We start from the raw sequence: 24066 nt of genomic DNA, 5'->3' as shown, positions 1-24066 counted from the left end.
GGTGCTCGTTACATCTGTGCTCGTCAGTATTATTACAGCGGTTATTTGTAAAGCGCCAACATATTCCGCAGCGCGGTACCACAGTGCTACAGAGAGATGCACAAACAGGACAGACAGATACAGGAGGGGATGACTGGTCCGGGGAGCTTACACTCTGGGGGGAATGACTGTTCCGGGGAGCTTACACTCTGGGGGAATGACTGTTCCGGGGAGCTTACACTCTGGGGGGAATGACTGTTCCGGGAGCTTACACTCTGGGGGAATGACTGTTCCGGGGAGCTTACACTCTGGGGGAATGACTGTTCCGGGGAGCTTACACTCTGGGGGGAATGACTGTTCCGGGGAGCTTACACTCTGGGGGGAATGACTGTTCCGGGGAGCTTACACTCTGGGGGGAATGACTGTTCCGGGGAGCTTACACTCTGGGGGGAATGACTGTTCCGGGGAGCTTACACTCTGGGGGGAATGACTGGTCCGGGGAGCTTACACTCTGGGGGAATGACTGTTCCGGGGAGCTTACACTCTGGGGGGAATGACTGTTCCGGGGAGCTTACACTCTGGGGGGAATGACTGGTCCGGGGAGCTTACACTCTGGGGGGAATGACTGGTCCGAGGAGCTTACACTCTGGGGGGAATGACTGTTCCGGGGAGCTTACACTCTGGGGGAATGACTGGTCCGGGGAGCTTACACTCTGGGGGGAATGACTGGTCCGGGGAGCTTACACTCTGGGGGGGAATGACTGGTCCGGGGAGCTTACACTCTGGGGGGGAATGACTGGTCCGGGGAGCTTACACTCTGGGGGGAATGACTGTTCCGGGGAGCTTACACTCTGGGGGGAATGACTGGTCCGGGGAGCTTACACTCTGGGGGGAATGACTGGTCCGGGGAGCTTACACTCTGTAGGGAATGACTGGTCCGGGGAGCTTACACTCTGGGGGGAATGACTGGTCCGGGGAGCATACACTCTGGGGGGAATGACTGGTCCGGGGAGCATACACTCTGGGGGGAATGACTGGTCCGGGGAGCTTACACTCTGGGGGGAATGACTGGTCCGGGGAGCTTACACTCTGGGGGGGAATGACTGGTCCGGGGAGCTTACACTCTGGGGGGGAATGAGGGACGATGTTGAAATGAAAGGTAAAGTGGCTGCTCATTGTGTTAGCGGGGCGTATGGTCCGGCTGATCTCATGGTGTGGGTGTTAGGGGGTGTTAGCGGGGCGTATGGTCCGGCTGATCTCATGGTTTGGGGGTGTGGGTGTTAGGGGGTGTTAGCGTGGCGTATGGTCCGGCTGATCTCATGGTTTGGTGGTGTGGATGTTAGGGGGTGTTAGCGGGGCGTATGGTCCGGCTGATCTCATGGTTTGGGGGTGTGGATGTTAGGGGGTGTTAGCGGGGCGTATGGTCCGGCTGATCTCATGGTTTGGGGGTGTGGGTGTTAGGGGGTGTTAGCGGGGCGTATGGTCCGGCTGATCTCATGGTTTGGGGGTGTGGATGTTAGGGGGTGTTAGCGTGGCGTATGGTCTGGCTGATCTCATGGTTTGGGGGTGTTAGCGTGGCGTATGGTCCGGCTGATCTCATGGTTTGGGGGTGTGGATGTTAGGGGGTGTTAGCGGGGCGTATGGTCCGGCTGATCTCATGGTTTGGTGGTGTGGATGTTAGGGGGTGTTAGCGGGGCGTATGGTCCGGCTGATCTCATGGTTTGGGGGTGTTAGCGTGGCGTATGGTCCGGCTGATCTCATGGTTTGGGGGTGTGGATGTTAGGGGGTGTTAGCGGGGCGTATGGTCCGGCTGATCTCATGGTTTGGGGGTGTGGATGTTGGGGGGTGTTAGCGGGGCGTATGGTCTGGCTGATCTCATGGTTTGGGGGTGTGGATGTTAGGGGGTGATAGCGGGGCGTATGGTCCGGCTGATCTCATGTTTTGGGGGTGTGGATGTTAGGGGGTGTTAGCGGGGCGTATGGTCTGGCTGATCTCATGGTTTGGGGGTGTGGGTGTTAGGGGGTTTTAGCGGGGCGTATGGTCCGGCTGATCTCATGGTTTGGGGTGTGGGTGTTAGGGGGTTTTAGCGGGGCGTATGGTCCGGCTGATCTCATGGTTTGGGGGTGTGGGTGTTAGGGGGTGTTAGCGTGGCGTATGGTCCGGCTGATCTCTTGTTTTGGGGGTGTGGATGTTACGTGGTGTTAGCGGGGCGTATGGTCTGGCTGATCTCATGGTTTGGGGGTGTGGGTGTTAGGGGGTGTTAGCGGGGCGTATGGTCCGGCTGATCTCTTGTTTTGGGGGTGTGGATGTTACGTGGTGTTAGCGGGGCGTATGGTCTGGCTGATCTCATGGTTTGGGGGTGTGGGTGTTAGGGGGTGTTAGCGGGGCGTATGGTCCGGCTGATCTCTTGTTTTGGGGGTGTGGATGTTACGTGGTGTTAGCGGGGCGTATGGTCTGGCTGATCTCATGGTTTGGGGGTGTGGGTGTTAGGGGGTGTTAGCGGGGCGTATGGTCCGGCTGATCTCATGGTTTGGGGGTGTGGGTGTTAGGGGGTGTTAGCGTGGCGGATGGTCCGGCTGATCTCATGCTTTGGGGGTGTGGGTGTTAGGGGGTGTTAGCGGGGCGTATGGTCCGGCTGATCTCAAGGTTTGGGGGTGTGGGTGTTAGGGGGTGTTAGCGTGGCGTATGGTCTGTCTGATCTCAAGGTTTGGGGGTGTGGGTGTTAGGGGGTGTTAGCGTGGCGTATGGTCTGTCTGATCTCAAGGTTATGGGGTGTGGATGTTAGGGGGTGTTAGCGGGGCGTATGGTCCGGCTGATCTCATGGTTTGGGGGTGTTAGCGTGGCGTTTGGTCCGGTTGATCTCATGTTTTGGGGGTGTGGATGTTAGGGGGTGTTAGCGTGGCGTATGGTCCGGCTGATCTCATGTTTTGGGGGTGTGGATGTTACGGGGTGTTAGCGGGGCGTATGGTCCGGCTGATCTCATGGTTTGGGGGTGTGGGTGTTAGGGGGTGTTAGCGGGGCGTATTGTCCGGCTGATCTCATGGTTATGGGGTGTGGATGTTAGGGGGTGTTAGCGGGGCGTATGGTCTGTCTGATCTCATGGTTATGGGGTGTGAATGTTAGGGGGTGTTAGCGGGGCGTATGGTCCGGCTGATCTCATGGTTTGGGGGTGTGGGTGTTAGGGGGTGTTAGCGTGGCGTTTGGTCCGGCTGATCTCATGGTTTGGGGGTGTGGATGTTAGGGGGTGTTAGCGTGGCGTATGGTCCGGCTGATCTCATGGTTTGGGGGTGTTAGCGGGGCGTTTGGTCCGGTTGATCTCATGTTTTGGGGGTGTGGATGTTAGGGGGTGTTAGCGGGGCGTATGGTCTGTCTGATCTCATGGTTATGGGGTGTGGATGTTAGGGGGTGTTAGTGGGGTGTATGGTCCGGTTGATCTCATGGTTATGGGTTGTGGGTGTTAGTGGGTGTTAGCGGGGCGTATGGTCCGGCTGATCTCATGGTTTGGGGGTGTGGATGTTAGGGGGTGTTAGCGGGGCGTATGGTCCGGCTGATCTCATGGTTTGGGGGTGTGGATGTTAGGGGGTGTTAGCGGGGCGTATGGTCCGGCTGATCTCATGGTTTGGGGGTGTGGGTGTTAGGGGGTGTTAGCGGGGCGTATGGTCCGGCTGATCTCATGGTTTGGGGGTGTGGATGTTGGGGGGTGTTAGCGGGGCGTATGGTCCGGCTGATCTCATGGTTTGGGGGTGTGGATGTTGGGGGGTGTTAGCGGGGCGTATGGTCCGGCTGATCTCATGGTTTGGGGGTGTGGGTGTTAGCGGGGCGTATGGTCCGGCTGATTTCATGGTTTGGGGGTGTGGATGTTAGGGGGTGTTAGCGGGGCGTATGGTCTGGCTGATCTCATGGTTATGGGGTGTGGATGTTAGGGGGTGTTAGTGGGGTGTATGGTCCGGTTGATCTCATGGTTATGGGTTGTGGGTGTTAGTGGGTGTTAGCGGGGCGTTTGGTCCGGTTGATCTCATGTTTTGGGGGTGTGGATGTTAGGGGGTGTTAGCGGGGCGTATGGTCCGGCTGATCTCATGGTTATGGGGTGTGGATGTTAGGGGGTGTTAGCGGGGCGTATGGTCTGTCTGATCTCATGGTTATAGGGTGTGGATGTTAGGGGGTGTTAGCGGGGCGTATGGTCCGGCTGATCTCATGGTTTGGGGGTGTGGATGTTAGGGGGTGTTAGCGTGGCGTATGGTCTGGCTGATCTCATGGTTTGGGGGTGTGGATGTTAGGGGGTGTTAGCGTGGCGTATGGTCCGGCTGATCTCATGGTTTGGGGGTGTGGATGTTGGGGGGTGTTAGCGGGGCGTATGGTCCGGCTGATCTCATGGTTTGGGGGTGTGGGTGTTAGGGGGTGTTAGCGGGGCGTATGGTCCGGCTGATCTCATGGTTTGGGGGTGTGGGTGTTAGGGGGTGTTAGCGGGGCGTATGGTCCGGCTGATCTCATGGTTTGGGGGTGTGGGTGTTAGGGGGTGTTAGCGGGGCGTATGGTCCGGCTGATCTCATGGTTTGGGGGTGTGGATGTTAGGGGGTGATAGCGGGGCGTATGGTCCGGCTGATCTCATGTTTTGGGGGTGTGGATGTTAGGGGGTGTTAGCGGGGCGTATGGTCTGGCTGATCTCATGGTTTGGGGGTGTGGGTGTTAGGGGGTGTTAGCGGGGCGTATGGTCCGGCTGATCTCATGGTTTGGGGGTGTGGGTGTTGGGGGGTGTTAGCGGGGCGTATGGTCCGGCTGATCTCATGGTTTGGGGGTGTGGGTGTTAGGGGGTGTTAGCGGGGCGTATGGTCTGGCTGATCTCATGGTTTGGGGGTGTGGGTGTTAGGGGGTGTTAGCGGGGCGTATGTTCTGTCTGATCTCATGCTTTGGGGGTGCGGATGTTACGTGGTGTTAGCGGGGCGTATGGTCTGGCTGATCTCATGGTTTGGGGGTGTGGATGTTAGGGGGTGTTAGCGGGGCGTATGGTCTGGCTGATCTCATGGTTTGGGGGTGTGGATGTTAGGGGGTGTTAGCGGGGCGTATGGTCCGGCTGATCTCATGTTTTGGGGGTGTGGATGTTACGTGGTGTTAGCGGGGCGTATGGTCCGGCTGATCTCATGGTTTGGGGGTGTGGGTGTTAGGGGGTGTTAGCGGGGCGTATGGTCCGGCTGATCTCAAGGTTTGGGGGTGTGGGTGTTAGGGGGTGTTAGCGGGGCGTATGGTCTGGCTGATCTCATGGTTTGGGGGTGTGGATGTTAGGGGGTGTTAGCGGGGCGTATGGTCTGGCTGATCTCATGGTTTGGGGGTGTGGATGTTAGGGGGTGTTAGCGGGGCGTATGGTCCGGCTGATCTCATGTTTTGGGGGTGTGGATGTTACGTGGTGTTAGCGGGGCGTATGGTCCGGCTGATCTCATGGTTTGGGGGTGTGGGTGTTAGGGGGTGTTAGCGGGGCGTATGGTCCGGCTGATCTCAAGGTTTGGGGGTGTGGGTGTTAGGGGGTGTTAGCGTGGCGTATGGTCTGTCTGATCTCAAGGTTTGGGGGTGTGGGTGTTAGGGGGTGTTAGCGGGGCGTTTGGTCCGGTTGATCTCATGTTTTGGGGGTGTGGATGTTAGGGGGTGTTAGCGTGGCGTATGGTCCGGCTGATCTCATGTTTTGGGGGTGTGGATGTTGGGGGGTGTTAGCGGGGCGTATTGTCCGGCTGATCTCATGGTTATGGGGTGTGGATGTTAGGGGGTGTTAGCGGGGCGTATGGTCAGGCTGATCTCATGGTTTGGGGGTGTGGATGTTAGGGGGTGTTAGCGGGGCGTATGGTCCGGCTGATCTCATGGTTTGGGGGTGTGGATGTTAGGGGGTGTTAGCGGGGCGTATGGTCCGGCTGATCTCATGGTTTGGGGGTGTTAGCGGGGCGTTTGGTCCGGTTGATCTCATGTTTTGGGGGTGTGGATGTTAGGGGGTGTTAGCGGGGCGTATGGTCTGTCTGATCTCATGGTTATGGGGTGTGGATGTTAGGGGGTGTTAGTGGGGTGTATGGTCCGGTTGATCTCATGGTTATGGGTTGTGGGTGTTAGTGGGTGTTAGCGTGGCGTATGGTCCGGCTGATCTCATGGTTATGGGGTGTGGATGTTAGGGGGTGTTAGCGTGGCGTATGGTCTGGCTGATCTCATGGTTTGGGGGTGTGGATGTTAGGGGGTGCTAGCGGGGCGTATGGTCCGGCTGATCTCATGGTTTGGGGGTGTGGATGTTAGGGGGTGTTAGCGGGGCGTTTGGTCCGGCTGATCTCATGGTTTGGGGGTGCGGATGTTACGTGGTGTTAGCGGGGCGTATGGTCTGGCTGATCTCATGGTTTGGGGGTGTGGATGTTAGGGGGTGTTAGCGTGGCGTATGGTCTGGCTGATCTCATGTTTTGGGGGTGTGGATGTTAGGGGGTGTTAGCGGGGCGTATGGTCTGGCTGATCTCATGGTTTGGGGGTGTGGATGTTAGGGGGTGTTAGCGGGGCGTATGGTCCGGCTGATCTCATGCTTTGGGGGTGTGGGTGTTAGGGGGTGTTAGCGTGGCTGATGGTCCGGTTGATCTCATGTTTTGGGGGTGTGGATGTTACGTGGTGTTAGCGGGGCGTATGGTCCGGCTGATCTCATGGTTTGGGGGTGTGGGTGTTAGGGGGTGTTAGCGGGGCGTATGGTCCGGCTGATCTCAAGGTTTGGGGGTGTGGGTGTTAGGGGGTGTTAGCGTGGCGTATGGTCTGTCTGATCTCAAGGTTTGGGGGTGTGGGTGTTAGGGGGTGTTAGCGTGGCGTTTGGTCCGGTTGATCTCATGTTTTGGGGGTGTGGATGTTAGGGGGTGTTAGCGTGGCGTATGGTCCGGCTGATCTCATGTTTTGGGGGTGTGGATGTTGGGGGGTGTTAGCGGGGCGTATTGTCCGGCTGATCTCATGGTTATGGGGTGTGGATGTTAGGGGGTGTTAGCGGGGCGTATGGTCAGGCTGATCTCATGGTTTGGGGGTGTGGATGTTAGGGGGTGTTAGCGGGGCGTATGGTCCGGCTGATCTCATGGTTTGGGGGTGTGGATGTTAGGGGGTGTTAGCGGGGCGTATGGTCCGGCTGATCTCATGGTTTGGGGGTGTTAGCGGGGCGTTTGGTCCGGTTGATCTCATGTTTTGGGGGTGTGGATGTTAGGGGGTGTTAGCGGGGCGTATGGTCTGTCTGATCTCATGGTTATGGGGTGTGGATGTTAGGGGGTGTTAGTGGGGTGTATGGTCCGGTTGATCTCATGGTTATGGGTTGTGGGTGTTAGGGGGTGTTAGCGTGGCGTATGGTCCGGCTGATCTCATGTTTTGGGGGTGTGGATGTTGGGGGGTGTTAGCGGGGCGTATTGTCCGGCTGATCTCATGGTTATGGGGTGTGGATGTTAGGGGGTGTTAGCGGGGCGTATGGTCTGTCTGATCTCATGGTTATGGGGTGTGGATGTTAGGGGGTGTTAGCGGGGCGTATGGTCAGGCTGATCTCATGGTTTGGGGGTGTGGATGTTAGGGGGTGTTAGCGGGGCGTATGGTCCGGCTGATCTCATGGTTTGGGGGTGTTAGCGGGGCGTATGGTCCGGCTGATCTCATGGTTATGGGGTGTGGGTGTTAGGGGGTGTTAGCGGGGCGTATGGTCTGTCTGATCTCATGGTTATGGGGTGTGGATGTTAGGGGGTGTTAGTGGGGTGTATGGTCCGGTTGATCTCATGGTTATGGGTTGTGGGTGTTAGTGGGTGTTAGCGGGGCGTATGGTCCGGCTGATCTCATGGTTTGGGGGTGTGGATGTTAGGGGGTGTTAGCGGGGCGTATGGTCCGGCTGATCTCATGGTTTGGGGGTGGGGATGTTAGGGGGTGTTAGCGGGGCGTATGGTCCGGCTGATCTCATGGTTTGGGGGTGTGGGTGTTAGGGGGTGTTAGCGGGGCGTATGGTCCGGCTGATCTCATGGTTTGGGGGTGTGGATGTTAGGGGGTGTTAGCGGGGCGTATGGTCCGGCTGATCTCATGGTTTGGGGGTGTGGGTGTTAGGGGGTGTTAGCGTGGCGTATGGTCCGGCTGATCTCATGGTTTGGGGGTGTGGATGTTAGGGGGTGTTAGCGGGGCGTATGGTCCGGCTGATCTCATGGTTTGGGGGTGTGGATGTTAGGGGGTGTTAGCGTGGCGTATGGTCTGTCTGATCTCATGGTTTGGGGGTGTTAGCGGGGCGTTTGGTCCGGTTGATCTCATGTTTTGGGGGTGTGGATGTTAGGGGGTGTTAGCGGGGCGTATGGTCTGTCTGATCTCATGGTTTGGGGGTGTGGGTGTTAGGGGGTGTTAGCGGGGCGTATGGTCCGGCTGATCTCATGGTTTGGGGGTGTGGGTGTTAGGGGGTGTTAGCGGGGCGTATGGTCCGGCTGATCTCATGGTTTGGGGGTGTGGATGTTAGGGGGTGTTAGTGGGGTGTATGGTCCGGTTGATCTCATGGTTATGGGTTGTGGATGTTAGGGGGTGTTAGCGGGGCGTATGGTCCGGCTGATCTCATGGTTTGGCGGTGTGGGTGTTAGGGGGTGTTAGCGTGGCGTATGGTCCGGCTGATCTCATGGTTTGGGGGTGTTAGCGGGGCGTATGGTCCAGCTGATCTCATGGTGTGGATGTTGGGGGGTGTTAGCGGGGCGTATGGTCCGGCTGATCTCATGGTTATGGGGTGTGGATGTTGGGGGGTGTTAGCGGGGCGTATGGTCCGGCTGATCTCATGGTTTGGGGGTGTGGATGTTGGGGGGTGTTAGCGGGGCGTATGGTCCGGCTGATCTCATGGTTTGGGGGTGTGGGTGTTAGGGGGTGTTAGCGGGGCGTATGGTCCGGCTGATCTGATGGTTTGGGGGTGGGGGTGTTAGGGGGTGTTAGCGTGGCGTATGGTCCGGCTGATCTCATGGTTTGGGGGTGTGGATGTTAGGGGGTGTTAGCGTGGCGTTTGGTCCGGTTGATCTCATGTTTTGGGGGTGTGGATGTTAGGGGGTGTTAGCGTGGCGTTTGGTCCGGTTGATCTCATGGTTTGGGGGTGTGGGTGTTAGGGGTGTTAGCGGGGCGTTTGGTCCGGCTGATCTCATGGTTTGGGGGTGTGGGTGTTAGGGGGTGTTAGCGGGGCGTATGGTCCGGCTGATCTCAAGGTTTGGGGGTGGGGGTGTTAGGGGGTTTTAGCGTGGCGTATGGTCCGGCTGATCTCATGTTTTGGGGGTGTGGATGTTAGGGGGTGTTAGCGGGGCGTATGGTCCGGCTGATCTCATGGTTATGGGGTGTGGATGTTAGGGGGTGTTAGCGGGGCGTATGGTCCGGCTGATCTCATGGTTTGGGGGTGTGGGTGTTAGGGGGTGTTAGCGGGGCGTATGGTCCGGCTGATCTCATGGTTTGGGGGTGTGGATGTTGGGGGGTGTTAGCGGGGCGTATGGTCCGGCTGATCTCATGGTTATGGGGTGTGGATGTTAGGGGGTGTTAGCGTGGCGTATGGTCCGGCTGATCTCATGGTTTGGGGGTGTTAGCGTGGCGTATGGTCCGGCTGATCTCATGGTTTGGGGGTGTGGATGTTGGGGGGTGTTAGCGGGGCGTATGGTCCGTCTGATCTCATGGTTTGGGGGTGTGGGTGTTAGGGGGTTTTAGCGGGGCGTATGGTCCGGCTGATCTCATGGTTATGGGGTGTGGATGTTAGGGGGTGTTAGCGGGGCGTATGGTCCGGCTGATCTCATGGTTTGGGGGTGTGGGTGTTAGGGGGTGTTAGCGTGGCGTATGGTCCGGCTGATCTCATGGTTTGGGGGTGTGGATGTTAGGGGGTGTTAGTGGGGCGTATGGTCCGGCTGATCTCATGGTTTGGGGGTGTGGATGTTAGGGGGTGTTAGCGGGGCGTATGGTCCGGCTGATCTCATGGTTTGGGGGTGTGGGTGTTAGGGGGTGTTAGCGGGGCGTATGGTCTGTCTGATCTCATGGTTTGGGGGTGTGGGTGTTAGGGGGTGTTAGCGGGGCGTATGGTCCGGCTGATCTCATGGTTTGGGGGTGTGGGTGTTAGGGGGTGTTAGCGTGGCGTATGGTCCGGCTGATCTCATGGTTTGGGGGTGTGGATGTTGGGGGGTGTTAGCGGGGCGTATGGTCCGGCTGATTTCATGGTTTGGGGGTGTGGGTGTTAGTGGGGCGTATGGTCCGGCTGATGTTATGGTTTGGGGGTGTGGATGTTAGGGGGTGTTAGCGTGGCGTATGGTCTGTCTGATCTCATGGTTTGGGGGTGTGGGTGTTAGGGGGTGTTAGCGGGGCGTATGGTCCGGCTGATCTCATGGTTTGGGGGTGTGGGTGTTAGGGGGTGTTAGCGGGGCGTATGGTCCGGCTGATCTCATGGTTTGGGGGTGTGGATGTTAGGGGGTGATAGCGGGGCGTATGGTCCGGCTGATCTCATGTTTTGGGGGTGTGGATGTTAGGGGGTGTTAGCGGGGCGTATGGTCTGGCTGATCTCATGGTTTGGGGGTGTGGGTGTTAGGGGGTGTTAGCGGGGCGTATGGTCCGGCTGATCTCATGGTTTGGGGGTTTGGGTGTTAGGGGGTGTTTGCGGGGCGTATGGTCTGGCTGATCTCATGGTTTGGGGGTGTGGATGTTAGGGGGTGCTAGCGGGGCGTATGGTCCGGCTGATCTCATGGTTTGGGGGTGTGGGTGTTAGGGGGTGTTAGCGGGGCGTTTGGTCCGGCTGATCTCATGCTTTGGGGGTGCGGATGTTACGTGGTGTTAGCGTGGCGTATGGTCTGGCTGTTCTCATGGTTTGGGGGTGTGGATGTTAGGGGGTGTTAGCGGGGCGTATGGTCCGGCTGATCTCATGCTTTGGGGGTGTGGGTGTTAGGGGGTGTTAGCGGGGCGTATGGTCCGGCTGATCTCATGGTTTGGGGGTGTGGGTGTTAGGGGGTGTTAGCGTGGCGTATGGTCCGGCTGATCTCATGGTTTGGGGGTGTGGGTGTTAGGGGGTGTTAGCGGGGCGTATGGTCCGGCTGATCTCAAGGTTTGGGGGTGTGGGTGTTAGGGGGTGTTAGCGTGGCGGATGGTCCGGTTGATCTCATGTTTTGGGGGTGTGGATGTTACGTGGTGTTAGCGGGGCGTATGGTCCGGCTGATCTCATGGTTTGGGGGTGTGGGTGTTAGGGGGTGTTAGCGGGGCGTATGGTCCGGCTGATCTCAAGGTTTGGGGGTGTGGGTGTTAGGGGGTGTTAGCGTGGCGTATGGTCTGTCTGATCTCAAGGTTTGGGGGTGTGGGTGTTAGGGGGTGTTAGCGTGGCGTTTGGTCCGGTTGATCTCATGTTTTGGGGGTGTGGATGTTAGGGGGTGTTAGCGTGGCGTATGGTCCGGCTGATCTCATGTTTTGGGGGTGTGGATGTTACGGGGTGTTAGCGGGGCGTATGGTCCGGCTGATCTCATGGTTTGGGGGTGTGGGTGTTAGGGGGTGTTAGCGGGGCGTATTGTCCGGCTGATCTCATGGTTATGGGGTGTGGATGTTAGGGGGTGTTAGCGGGGCGTATGGTCTGTCTGATCTCATGGTTATGGGGTGTGGATGTTAGGGGGTGTTAGCGGGGCGTATGGTCCGGCTGATCTCATGGTTTGGGGGTGTGGATGTTAGGGGGTGTTAGCGGGGCGTATGGTCCGGCTGATCTCATGGTTTGGGGGTGTGGATGTTAGGGGGTGTTAGCGTGGCGTTTGGTCCGGTTGATCTCATGTTTTGGGGGTGTGGATGTTAGGGGGTGTTAGCGGGGCGTATGGTCTGTCTGATCTCATGGTTATGGGGTGTGGATGTTAGGGGGTGTTAGTGGGGTGTATGGTCCGGTTGATCTCATGGTTTGGGGGTGTGGGTGTTAGTGGGTGTTAGCGGGGCGTTTGGTCCGGCTGATCTCATGGTTTGGGGGTGTGGATGTTAGGGGGTGTTAGCGGGGCGTATGGTCCGGCTGATCTCATGGTTTGGGGGTGTGGATGTTAGGGGGTGTTAGCGGGGCGTATGGTCCGGCTGATCTCATGGTTTGGGGGTGTGGGTGTTAGGGGGTGTTAGCGTGGCGTATGGTCCGGCTGATCTCCTGGTTTGGGGGTGTTAGCGGGGCGTATGGTCCAGCTGATCTCATGGTTTGGGGGTGTGGATGTTAGGGGGTGTTAGCGGGGCGTATGTTCTGTCTGATCTCATGGTTTGGGGGTGTGGATGTTAGGGGGTGTTAGCGGGGCGTATGGTCCGGCTGATCTCATGGTTTGGGGGTGTGGATGTTGGGGGATGTTAGCGTGGCGTATGGTCCGGCTGATCTCATGGTTTGGGGGTGTGGGTGTTAGCGGGGCGTATGGTCCGGCTGATCTCATGGTTTGGGGGTGTGGATGTTAGGGGGTGTTAGCGGGGCGTATGGTCCGGCTGATCTCAAGGTTTGGGGGTGTGTGTGTTAGGGGGTGTTAGCGTGGCGTTTGGTCCGGTTGATCTCATGTTTTGGGGGTGTGGATGTTAGGGGGTGTTAGCGTGGCGGATGGTCCGGCTGGTCTCATGGTTATGGGGTGTGGGTGTTAGGGGGTGTTAGCGGGGCGTATGGTCCGGCTGATCTCATGGTTATGGGGTGTGGATGTTAGGGGGTGTTAGCGGGGCGTATGGTCCGGCTGATCTCAAGGTTTGGGGGTGTGTGTGTTAGGGGGTGTTAGCGTGGCGTTTGGTCCGGTTGATCTCATGTTTTGGGGGTGTGGATGTTAGGGGGTGTTAGCGTGGCGGATGGTCCGGCTGATCTCATGGTTATGGGGTGTGGGTGTTAGGGGGTGTTAGCGGGGCGTATGGTCCGGCTGATCTCATGGTTATGGGGTGTGGATGTTAGGGGGTGTTAGCGTGGCGTTTGGTCCGGTTGATCTCATGTTTTGGGGGTGTGGATGTTAGGGGGTGTTAGCGTGGCGGATGGTCCGGCTGATCTCATGGTTATGGGGTGTGGGTGTTAGGGGGTGTTAGCGGGGCGTATGGTCCGGCTGATCTCATGGTTATGGGGTGTGGATGTTAGGGGGTGTTAGCGTGGCGTTTGGTCCGGTTGATCTCATGTTTTGGGGGTGTGGATGTTAGGGGGTGTTAGCGTGGCGGATGGTCCGGCTGATCTCATGGTTATGGGGTGTGGGTGTTAGGGGGTGTTAGCGGGGCGTATGGTCCGGCTGATCTCATGGTTTGGCGGTGTGGATGTTAGGGGGTGTTAGCGGGGCGTATGGTCCGGCTGATCTCATGGTTTGGGGGTGTGGATGTTAGGGGGTGTTAGCGGGGCGTATGGTCTGTCTGATCTCATGGTTTGGGGGTGTGGATGTTAGGGGGTGTTAGCGGGGCGTATGGTCCGGCTGATCTCATGGTTTGGGGGTGTGGGTGTTAGGGGGTGTTAGCGTGGCGTATGGTCCGGCTGATCTCATGGTTTGGGGGTGTGGGTGTTAGGGGGTGTTAGCGGGGCGTATGGTCCGGCTGATCTCATGGTTTGGCGGTGTGGGTGTTAGGGGGTGTTAGCGGGGCGTATGGTCCGGCTGATCTCATGGTTTGGGGGTGTGGATGTTAGGGGGTGTTAGCGTGGCGTATGGTCCGGCTGATCTCATGGTTTGGGGGTGTGGGTGTTAGGGGGTGTTAGCGGGGCGTATGGTCCGGCTGATCTCATGGTTTGGCGGTGTGGGTGTTAGGGGGTGTTAGCGGGGCGTATGGTCCGGCTGATCTCATGGTTTGGGGGTGTGGATGTTAGGGGGTGATAGCGGGGCGTATGGTCCGGCTGATCTCATGTTTTGGGGGTGTGGATGTTAGGGGGTGTTAGCGGGGCGTATGGTCTGGCTGATCTCATGGTTTGGGGGTGTGGGTGTTAGGGGGTGTTAGCGGGGCGTATGGTCCGGCTGATCTCAAGGTTTGGGGGTGTGGGTGTTAGGGGGTGTTAGCGTGGCGTTTGGTCCGGTTGATCTCATGGTTTGGGGGTGTGGATGTTAGGGGGTGTTAGCGGGGCGTTTGGTCCGGTTGATCTCATGTTTTGGGGGTGTGGGTGTTAGGGGGTGTTAGCGGGGCGTATGGTCCGGCTGATCTCATGGTTATGGGGTGTGGATGTTAGGGGGTGTTAGCGGGGCGTATGGTCTGTCTGATCTCATGGTTATGGGGTGTGGATGTTGGGGGGTGTTAGCGGGGCGTATGGTCCGGCTGATCTCATGGTTATGGGGTGTGGATGTTAGGGGGTGTTAGCGTGGCGTTTGGTCCGGTTGATCTCATGTTTTGGGGGTGTGGATGTTAGGGGGTGTTAGCGGGGCGTATGGTCCGGCTGATCTCATGGTTATGGGGTGTGGGTGTTAGGGGGTGTTAGCGGGGCGTATGGTCCGGCTGATCTCATGGTTATGGGGTGTGGATGTTAGGGGGTGTTAGCGGGGCGGATGGTCCGGCTGATCTCATGGTTATGGGGTGTGGGTGTTAGGGGGTGTTAGCGGGGCGTATGGTCCGGCTGATCTCATGGTTATGGGGTGTGGATGTTAGGGGGTGTTAGCGGGGCGTATGGTCTGTCTGATCTCATGGTTATAGGGTGTGGATGTTAGGGGGTGTTAGCGGGGCGTATGGTCCGGCTGATCTCATGGTTTGGGGGTGTGGATGTTAGGGGGTGTTAGCGGGGCGTATGGTCCGGCTGATCTCATGGTTTGGCGGTGTGGGTGTTAGGGGGTGTTAGCGTGGCGTATGGTCCGGCTGATCTCATGGTTTGGGGGTGTGGGTGTTAGGGGGTGTTAGCGGGGCGTATGGTCCGGCTGATCTCATGGTTTGGGGGTGTGGATGTTAGGGGGTGTTAGCGGGGCGTATGGTCCGGCTGATCTCAAGGTTTGGGGGTGTGGGTGTTAGGGGGTGTTAGCGTGGCGTTTGGTCCGGTTGATCTCATGGTTTGGGGGTGTGGGTGTTAGGGGGTGATAGCGGGGCGTATGGTCCGGCTGATCTCATGTTTTGGGGGTGTGGATGTTAGGGGGTGTTAGCGGGGCGTATGGTCTGGCTGATCTCATGGTTTGGGGGTGTGGGTGTTAGGGGGTGTTAGCGGGGCGTATGGTCTGGCTGATCTCATGGTTTGGGGGTGTGGGTGTTAGGGGGTTTTAGCGGGGCGTATGGTCCGGCTGATCTCATGCTTTGGGGGTGTGGGTGTTAGGGGGTGTTAGCGGGGCGTATGGTCCGGCTGATCTCATGGTTTGGGGGTGTGGGTGTTAGGGGGTGTTAGCGTGGCGGATGGTCCGGTTGATCTCATGTTTTGGGGGTGTGGATGTTACGTGGTGTTAGCGGGGCGTATGGTCCGGCTGATCTCATGGTTTGGGGGTGTGGGTGTTAGGGGGTGTTAGCGGGGCGTATGGTCCGGCTGATCTCAAGGTTTGGGGGTGTGGGTGTTAGGGGGTGTTAGCGTGGCGTATGGTCCGGCTGATCTCATGGTTTGGGGGTGTGGGTGTTAGGGGGTGTTAGCGGGGCGTATGGTCCGGCTGATCTCATGGTTTGGCGGTGTGGGTGTTAGGGGGTGTTAGCGGGGCGTATGGTCCGGCTGATCTCATGGTTTGGGGGTGTGGATGTTAGGGGGTGATAGCGGGGCGTATGGTCCGGCTGATCTCATGTTTTGGGGGTGTGGATGTTAGGGGGTGTTAGCGGGGCGTATGGTCTGGCTGATCTCATGGTTTGGGGGTGTGGGTGTTAGGGGGTGTTAGCGGGGCGTATGGTCTGGCTGATCTCATGGTTTGGGGGTGTGGGTGTTAGGGGGTTTTAGCGGGGCGTATGGTCCGGCTGATCTCAAGGTTTGGGGGTGTGGGTGTTAGGGGGTGTTAGCGGGGCGTATGGTCCGGCTGATCTCAAGGTTTGGGGGTGTGGGTGTTAGGGGGTGTTAGCGTGGCGTTTGGTCCGGTTGATCTCATGGTTTGGGGGTGTGGATGTTAGGGGGTGTTAGCGGGGCGTTTGGTCCGGTTGATCTCATGTTTTGGGGGTGTGGATGTTAGGGGGTGTTAGCGTGGCGGATGGTCCGGCTGATCTCATGGTTATGGGGTGTGGGTGTTAGGGGGTGTTAGCGGGGCGTATGGTCCGGCTGATCTCATGGTTATAGGGTGTGGATGTTAGGGGGTGTTAGCGGGGCGTATGGTCTGTCTGATCTCATGGTTATAGGGTGTGGATGTTAGGGGGTGTTAGCGGGGCGTATGGTCCGGCTGATCTCATGGTTTGGGGGTGGGGGTGTTAGGGGGTGTTAGCGGGGCGGATGGTCCGGCTGATCTCATGGTTATGGGGTGTGGGTGTTAGGGGGTGTTAGCGGGGCGTATGGTCCGGCTGATCTCATGGTTATAGGGTGTGGATGTTAGGGGGTGTTAGCGGGGCGTATGGTCTGTCTGATCTCATGGTTATGGGGTGTGGGTGTTAGGGGGTGTTAGCGTGGCGTATGGTCCGGCTGATCTCATGGTTATGGGGTGTGGGTGTTAGGGGGTGTTAGCGGGGCGTATGGTCCGGCTGATCTCATGGTTATGGGGTGTGGATGTTAGGGGGTGTTAGCGTGGCGTTTGGTCCGGTTGATCTCATGTTTTGGGGGTGTGGATGTTAGGGGGTGTTAGCGGGGCGGATGGTCCGGCTGATCTCATGGTTATGGGGTGTGGATGTTAGGGGGTGTTAGCGTGGCGTTTGGTCCGGTTGATCTCATGTTTTGGGGGTGTGGATGTTAGGGGGTGTTAGCGGGGCGGATGGTCCGGCTGATCTCATGGTTATGGGGTGTGGGTGTTAGGGGGTGTTAGCGGGGCGTATGGTCCGGCTGATCTCATGGTTATAGGGTGTGGATGTTAGGGGGTGTTAGCGGGGCGTATGGTCCGGCTGATCTCATGGTTTGGGGGTGTGGGTGTTAGGGGGTGTTAGCGTGGCGTATGGTCCGGCTGATCTCATGGTTTGGGGGTGTGGGTGTTAGGGGGTGTTAGCGGGGCGTATGGTCCGGCTGATCTCATGGTTTGGCGGTGTGGGTGTTAGGGGGTGTTAGCGTGGCGTATGGTCCGGCTGATCTCATGGTTTGGGGGTGTGGGTGTTAGGGGGTGTTAGCGGGGCGTATGGTCCGGCTGATCTCATGGTTTGGGGGTGTGGATGTTAGGGGGTGTTAGCGGGGCGTATGGTCCGGCTGATCTCATGGTTTGGGGGTGTGGGTGTTAGGGGGTGATAGCGGGGCGTATGGTCCGGCTGATCTCATGTTTTGGGGGTGTGGATGTTAGGGGGTGTTAGCGGGGCGTATGGTCTGGCTGATCTCATGGTTTGGGGGTGTGGGTGTTAGGGGGTGTTAGCGGGGCGTATGGTCTGGCTGATCTCATGGTTTGGGGGTGTGGGTGTTAGGGGGTGTTAGCGGGGCGGATGGTCCGGCTGATCTCATGCTTTGGGGGTGTGGGTGTTAGGGGGTGTTAGCGGGGCGTATGGTCCGGCTGATCTCATGCTTTGGGGGTGTGGGTGTTAGGGGGTGTTAGCGGGGCGGATGGTCCGGCTGATCTCATGCTTTGGGGGTGTGGGTGTTAGGGGGTGTTAGCGGGGCGGATGGTCCGGCTGATCTCATGCTTTGGGGGTGTGGGTGTTAGGGGGTGTTAGCGGGGCGTATGGTCCGGCTGATCTCATGTTTTGGGGGTGTGGGTGTTAGGGGGTGTTAGCGGGGCGGATGGTCCGGCTGATCTCATGCTTTGGGGGTGTGGGTGTTAGGGGGTGTTAGCGGGGCGGATGGTCCGTCTGATCTCATGCTTTGGGGGTGTGGGTGTTAGGGGGTGTTAGCGGGGCGGATGGTCCGGCTGATCTCATGCTTTGGGGGTGTGGATGTTACGTGGTGTTAGCGGGGCGTATGGTCCGGCTGATCTCATGGTTTGGGGGTGTGGGTGTTAGGGGGTGTTAGCGTGGCGGATGGTCCGGTTGATCTCATGTTTTGGGGGTGTGGATGTTACGTGGTGTTAGCGGGGCGTATGGTCCGGCTGATCTCATGGTTTGGGGGTGTGGGTGTTAGGGGGTGTTAGCGGGGCGTATGGTCCGGCTGATCTCAAGGTTTGGGGGTGTGGGTGTTAGGGGGTGTTAGCGTGGCGTATGGTCTGTCTGATCTCAAGGTTTGGGGGTGTGGGTGTTAGGGGGTGTTAGCGTGGCGTTTGGTCCGGTTGATCTCATGTTTTGGGGGTGTGGATGTTAGGGGGTGTTAGCGTGGCGTATGGTCCGGCTGATCTCATGTTTTGGGGGTGTGGATGTTACGGGGTGTTAGCGGGGCGTATGGTCCGGCTGATCTCATGGTTTGGGGGTGTGGGTGTTAGGGGGTGTTAGCGGGGCGTATTGTCCGGCTGATCTCATGGTTATGGGGTGTGGATGTTAGGGGGTGTTAGCGGGGCGTATGGTCTGTCTGATCTCATGGTTATGGGGTGTGGATGTTAGGGGGTGTTAGCGGGGCGTATGGTCCGGCTGATCTCATGGTTTGGGGGTGTGGATGTTAGGGGGTGTTAGCGGGGCGTATGGTCCGGCTGATCTCATGGTTTGGGGGTGTGGATGTTAGGGGGTGTTAGCGGGGCGTATGGTCCGGCTGATCTCATGGTTTGGGGGTGTGGATGTTAGGGGGTGTTAGCGTGGCGTATGGTCCGGCTGATCTCATGGTTTGGGGGTGTTAGCGGGGCGTTTGGTCCGGTTGATCTCATGTTTTGGGGGTGTGGATGTTAGGGGGTGTTAGCGGGGCGTATGGTCTGTCTGATCTCATGGTTATGGGGTGTGGATGTTAGGGGGTGTTAGTGGGGTGTATGGTCCGGTTGATCTCATGGTTATGGGTTGTGGGTGTTAGTGGGTGTTAGCGGGGCGTTTGGTCCGGCTGATCTCATGGTTTGGGGGTGTGGATGTTAGGGGGTGTTAGCGGGGCGTATGGTCCGGCTGATCTCATGGTTTGGGGGTGTGGATGTTAGGGGGTGTTAGCGGGGCGTATGGTCCGGCTGATCTCATGGTTTGGGGGTGTGGATGTTGGGGGGTGTTAGCGTGGCGTATGTTCTGTCTGATCTCATGGTTTGGGGGTGTGGATGTTGGGGGGTGTTAGCGGGGCGTATGGTCCGGCTGATCTCATGGTTTGGGGGTGTGGATGTTAGGGGGTGTTAGCGTGGCGTATGTTCTGTCTGATCTCATGGTTTGGGGGTGTGGATGTTGGGGGGTGTTAGCGGGGCGTATGGTCCGGCTGATTTCATGGTTTGGGGGTGTGGGTGTTAGGGGGTGTTAGCGTGGCGTTTTGTCCGGCTGATCTCATGGTTTGGGGGTGTGGATGTTAGGGGGTGTTAGCGGGGCGTATGGTCCGGCTGATCTCATGGTTTGGGGGTGTGGATGTTAGGGGGTGTTAGCGTGGCGTATGGTCCGGCTGATCTCAAGGTTTGGGGGTGTTAGCGTGGCGTATGGTCCGGTCGATCTCATGGTTTGGGGGTGTTAGCGTGGCGTATGGTCCGGTTGATCTCATGTTTTGGGGGTGTGGATGTTAGGGGGTGTTAGCGGGGCGTATGGTCCGGCTGATCTCATGGTTTGGGGGTGTGGATGTTAGGGGGTGTTAGCGGGGCGTATGGTCCGGCTGATCTCATGGTTTGGGGGTGTGGGTGTTAGGGGGTGTTAGCGGGGCGTATGGTCCGGCTGATCTCAAGGTTTGGGGGTGTGGGTGTTAGGGGGTGTTAGCGTGGCGTTTGGTCCGGTTGATCTCATGTTTTGGGGGTGTGGATGTTAGGGGGTGTTAGCGTGGCGGATGGTCCGGCTGATCTCATGGTTATGGGGTGTGGGTGTTAGGGGGTGTTAGCGGGGCGTATGGTCTGTCTGATCTCATGGTTATGGGGTGTGGATGTTAGGGGGTTTTAGCGGGGCGTATGGTCTGTCTGATCTCATGGTTTGGGGGTGTGGATGTTAGGGGGTGTTAGCGGGGCGTATGGTCTGTCTGATCTCATGTTTTGGGGGTGTGGATGTTAGGGGGTGTTAGCGTGGCGGATGGTCCGGCTGATCTCATGGTTATGGGGTGTGGGTGTTAGGGGGTGTTAGCGGGGCGTATGGTCCGGCTGATCTCAAGGTTTGGGGGTGTGGGTGTTAGGGGGTGTTAGCGTGGCGTTTGGTCCGGTTGATCTCATGTTTTGGGGGTGTGGATGTTAGGGGGTGTTAGCGTGGCGGATGGTCCGGCTGATCTCATGGTTATGGGGTGTGGGTGTTAGGGGGTGTTAGCGGGGCGTATGGTCTGTCTGATCTTATGGTTATGGGGTGTGGATGTTAGGGGGTGTTAGCGGGGCGTATGGTCTGGCTGATCTCAAGGTTTGGGGGTGTGGATGTTAGGGGGTGTTAGCGGGGCGTATGGTCCGGCTGATCTCAAGGTTTGGGGGTGTGGGTGTTAGGGGGTGTTAGCGTGGCGTTTGGTCCGGTTGATCTCATGTTTTGGGGGTGTGGATGTTAGGGGGTGTTAGCGTGGCGGATGGTCCGGCTGATCTCATGGTTATGGGGTGTGGGTGTTAGGGGGTGTTAGCGGGGCGTATGGTCTGTCTGATCTCATGGTTATGGGGTGTGGATGTTAGGGGGTGTTAGCGGGGCGTATGGTCTGTCTGATCTCATGGTTTGGGGGTGTGGATGTTAGGGGGTGTTAGCGGGGCGTATGGTCTGTCTGATCTCATGTTTTGGGGGTGTGGATGTTAGGGGGTGTTAGCGTGGCGGATGGTCCGGCTGATCTCATGGTTTGGGGGTGTGGGTGTTAGGGGGTGTTAGCGGGGCGTATGGTCTGTCTGATCTCATGGTTATAGGGTGTGGATGTTAGGGGGTGTTAGAGGGGCGTATGGTCCGGCTGATCTCATGGTTTGGGGGTGTGGGTGTTAGGGGGTGTTAGTGGGGCGTATGGTCCGGCTGATCTTATGGTTTGGGGGTGTGGATGTTAGGGGGTGTTAGCGTGGCGTATGGTCCGGCTGATCTCATGGTTTGGGGGTGTGGGTGTTAGGGGGTGTTAGCGTGGCGTATGGTCCGGCTGATCTCATGGTTTGGCGGTGTGGGTGTTAGGGGGTGTTAGCGGGGCGTATGGTCCGGCTGATCTCATGGTTTGGGGGTGTGGATGTTAGGGGGTGATAGCGGGGCGTATGGTCCGGCTGATCTCATGTTTTGGGGGTGTGGATGTTAGGGGGTGTTAGCGGGGCGTATGGTCTGGCTGATCTCATGGTTTGGGGGTGTGGGTGTTAGGGGGTGTTAGCGGGGCGTATGGTCTGGCTGATCTCATGGTTTGGGGGTGTGGGTGTTGGGGGGTGTTAGCGGGGCGTATGGTCCGGCTGATCTCATGGTTTGGGGGTGTGGATGTTAGGGGGTGTTAGCGGGGCGTATGGTCTGGCTGATCTCATGGTTTGGGGGTGTGGATGTTGGGGGGTGTTAGCGGGGCGTATGGTCCGGCTGATCTCATGGTTTGGGGGTGTGGATGTTAGGGGGTGTTAGCGGGGCGTATGGTCCGGCTGATCTCATGGTTTGGGGGTGTGGATGTTAGGGGGTGTTAGCGGGGCGTATGGTCCGGCTGATCTCATGGTTTGGGGGTGTGGATGTTAGGGGGTGTTAGCGGGGCGTATGGTCCGGCTGATCTCATGGTTTGGGGGTGTGGGTGTTAGGGGGTGTTAGCGTGGCGTATGGTCCGGCTGATCTCATGGTTTGGGGGTGTGGGTGTTAGGGGGTGTTAGCGGGGCGTATGGTCCGGCTGATCTCATGGTTTGGGGGTGTGGGTGTTAGGGGGTGTTTGCGGGGCGTATGGTCCGGCTGATCTCATGGTTTGGGGGTGTGGATGTTAGGGGGTGCTAGCGGGGCGTATGGTCCGGCTGATCTCATGGTTTGGGGGTGTGGGTGTTAGGGGGTGTTAGCGGGGCGTTTGGTCCGGCTGATCTCATGCTTTGGGGGTGTGGATGTTACGTGGTGTTAGCGGGGCGTATGGTCCGGCTGATCTCAAGGTTTGGGGGTGTGGGTGTTAGGGGGTGTTAGCGGGGCGTATGGTCTGTCTGATCTCAAGGTTTGGGGGTGTGGGTGTTAGGGGGTGTTAGCGTGGCGTTTGGTCCGGTTGATCTCATGTTTTGGGGGTGTGGATGTTAGGGGGTGTTAGCGTGGCGTATGGTCCGGCTGATCTCATGGTTTGGGGGTGTGGATGTTAGGGGGTGTTAGTGTGGCGTTTGGTCCGGTTGATCTCATGTTTTGGGGGTGTGGATGTTAGGGGGTGTTAGCGTGGCGTATGGTCCGGCTGATCTCATGTTTTGGGGGTGTGGATGTTACGGGGTGTTGGTCCGGCTGATCTCATGGTTTGGGGGTGTGGGTGTTAGGGGGTGTTAGCGGGGCGTATTGTCCGGCTGATCTCATGGTTATGGGGTGTGGATGTTAGGGGGTGTTAGCGGGGCGTATGGTCTGTCTGATCTCATGGTTATGGGGTGTGGATGTTAGGGGGTGTTAGCGGGGCGTATGGTCCGGCTGATCTCATGGTTTGGGGGTGTGGATGTTAGGGGGTGTTAGCGGGGTGTATGGTCCGGCTGATCTCATGGTTTGGGGGTGTGGATGTTAGGGGGTGTTAGCGGGGCGTATGGTCCGGCTGATCTCATGGTTTGGGGGTGTGGATGTTAGGGGGTGTTAGCGTGGCGTATGGTCCGGCTGATCTCATGGTTTGGGGGTGTTAGCGGGGCGTTTGGTCCGGTTGATCTCATGTTTTGGGGGTGTGGATGTTAGGGGGTGTTAGCGGGGCGTATGGTCCGGCTGATCTCATGGTTTGGGGGTGTGGATGTTAGGGGGTGTTAGCGGGGCGTATGGTCCGGCTGATCTCATGGTTTGGGGGTGTGGGTGTTAGGGGGTGTTAGCGTGGCGTATGGTCCGTCTGATCTCATGGTTTGGGGGTGTTAGCGGGGCGTATGGTCCAGCTGATCTCATGGTTTGGGGGTGTGGATGTTAGGGGGTGTTAGCGGGGCGTTTGGTCCGGCTGATCTCATGGTTTGGGGGTGTGGATGTTAGTGGGTGTTAGCGGGGCATATGTTCTGTCTGATCTCATGGTTTGGGGGTGTGGATGTTAGGGGGTGTTAGCGGGGCATATGTTCTGTCTGATCTCATGGTTTGGGGGTGTGGATGTTAGGGGGTGTTAGCGGGGCGTATGTTCTGTCTGATCTCATGGTTTGGGGGTGTGGATGTTAGGGGGTGTTAGCGGGGCGTATGGTCCGGCTGATCTCATGGTTATGGGGTGTGGATGTTGGGGGGTGTTAGCGGGGCGTATGGTCCGGCTGATCTCATGGTTTGGGGGTGTGGGTGTTAGGGGGTGTTAGCGGGGCGTATGGTCCGGCTGATCTCATGGTTATGGGGTGTGGATGTTGGGGGATGTTAGCGTGGCGTATGGTCCGGCTGATCTCATGGTTATGGGGTGTGGATGTTGGGGGGTGTTAGCGGGGCGTATGGTCCGGCTGATCTCATGGTTTGGGGGTGTGGATGTTGGGGGATGTTAGCGTGGCGTATGGTCCGGCTGATCTCATGGTTTGGGGGTGTGGGTGTTAGGGGGTGTTAGCGTGGCGTATGGTCCGGCTGATCTCATGGTTTGGGGGTGTGGATGTTAGGGGGTGTTAGCGGGGCGTGTGGTCTGGCTGATCTCATGGTTTGGGGGTGTGGATGTTGGGGGGTGTTAGCGGGGCGTATGGTCCGGCTGATCTCATGGTTATGGGGTGTGGATGTTGGGGGGTGTTAGCGGGGCGTATGGTCCGGCTGATCTCATGGTTATGGGGTGTGGATGTTGGGGGGTGTTAGCGGGGCGTATGGTCTGTCTGATCTCATGGTTTGGGGGTGTGGATGTTAGGGGGTGTTAGCGTGGCGTATGGTCCGGCTGATCTCATGGTTTGGGGGTGTGGATGTTGGGGGGTGTTAGCGGGGCGTGTGGTCCGGCTGATCTCATGGTTTGGGGGTGTGGGTGTTAGGGGGTGTTAGCGGGGCGTATGGTCCGGCTGATCTCATGGTTTGGGGGTGTGGGTGTTAGGGGGTGTTAGCGGGGCGTATGGTCTGTCTGATCTCATGGTTTGGGGGTGTGGATGTTAGGGGGTGTTAGCGGGGCGTATGGTCCGGCTGATCTCATGGTTT

The sequence above is a fragment of the Ascaphus truei genome, chromosome 18 (assembly GCF_040206685.1).
Source record: "Ascaphus truei isolate aAscTru1 chromosome 18, aAscTru1.hap1, whole genome shotgun sequence".
NCBI lineage: Eukaryota > Metazoa > Chordata > Amphibia > Anura > Ascaphidae > Ascaphus > Ascaphus truei.
Note: the sequence above shows the minus strand (reverse complement) of the source record.